The sequence below is a fragment of the Scleropages formosus genome, chromosome 6 (assembly GCF_900964775.1).
Source record: "Scleropages formosus chromosome 6, fSclFor1.1, whole genome shotgun sequence".
Lineage (NCBI taxonomy): Eukaryota > Metazoa > Chordata > Actinopteri > Osteoglossiformes > Osteoglossidae > Scleropages > Scleropages formosus.
In genome coordinates this window covers 32,909,988-32,911,194 of record NC_041811.1, presented here as the reverse complement: position 1 = coordinate 32,911,194, position 1,207 = coordinate 32,909,988, and positions in this window count along the sequence as shown.

The following is a 1,207-nucleotide window of genomic DNA, read 5'->3' as shown; positions in this document are numbered from 1 at the left end:
CGTTGTCTGTTGACGTCACATAATTCAGTCTCCTCGTTTTTTTTGACTGATGCTGTCCATGGGTCTTTGGGAGTTGGGAGAGGAAGTCTTTGTTGTCATCTCTGCTATCTTCGGAACACACCCTATGCTTCAAAGCATCTACTTTTGCCTTTATGGCTTGCAAGTAAGTGTGAGAAACTTTGGGCTTCTTTGGGACAGGTGGTGGAGGGCCTTTCACATGAGTCCTCTTTTCCAACAAGACTTCTAACAAGGGTGGGGAAGACCTTTTTGTGTCTGCTCCAGGTGGAATTTCCGCATCTGACAGGTGAGATGCATAACTGATGATGTCCCTGAGCATTTCATCCTGTTGCCACAGATCTCCCTGTCTCATTTGTCCAGTGCCTTTACCGAGGACCAGTGGAGCAAGATCATGAGTGGTTTCAACTGCTTCTGCTATCTGTGCATTGTTTTTATCAATGTGGCTTTCAAAAGTATGGCCAGTCTCATATTCCTGAGTATCTACATTCTTCAAGGCAGTCTTCAGGACTGAAGGGGCCATTTTTATCTCCTTAGTTTGTAGTTGAATTGAGCGTTTTTCTTGAATGGTATTTAGGCAAAATTCTTTCTTTGACATCTTAATTTCGCTTCCTTCTGGGAAGACTTCTGGCGCAGGAGTGGTGAAGTAAGCAAAACTGTTAAACTCTTGTGTAGCATCCTTCTTCTTCCCATTCTCATCATCACTTTGTGGCATTAGAAGATCTGCTGAGTCAAGTTCGTTTTGTCCCAATGTAGAGAGTGAGGAAGAGATGGATCTGGCCTCTAACATGGGGCTGTCATGTCCTGGTTGACCAGCCTTTGCATTCTCTTTGACTGGGGTTAATATTAACTGTTCTTCCTCTGTCTTTATATCCTGGAAGTGGAAGACTTTCCTGTACCTCTCCTCATCTTTGGAATGTAGGGCTTGCCCAGAAACAGCAGTCATGTCCTCGGTATTTTCGGTGTCAGCATATGGCCTCTTCAGCTCTTTTTGGATAAGTACAGATGGTACGTCTGTCTGAACCTCCTTTTCTAACATGTCTTCAGTGTGGCGAAGCCCTGAGACAGACACATCAAATCTGTCTAAATCACTTTCTGCGGTTTTGTCAGTTTTTGATGAATGAGAGACGTGAGGAGCATTGTCACGTGACGCCACTTGTGGGACCATGAGCTCCAAGTCTTCGTCAAGGTC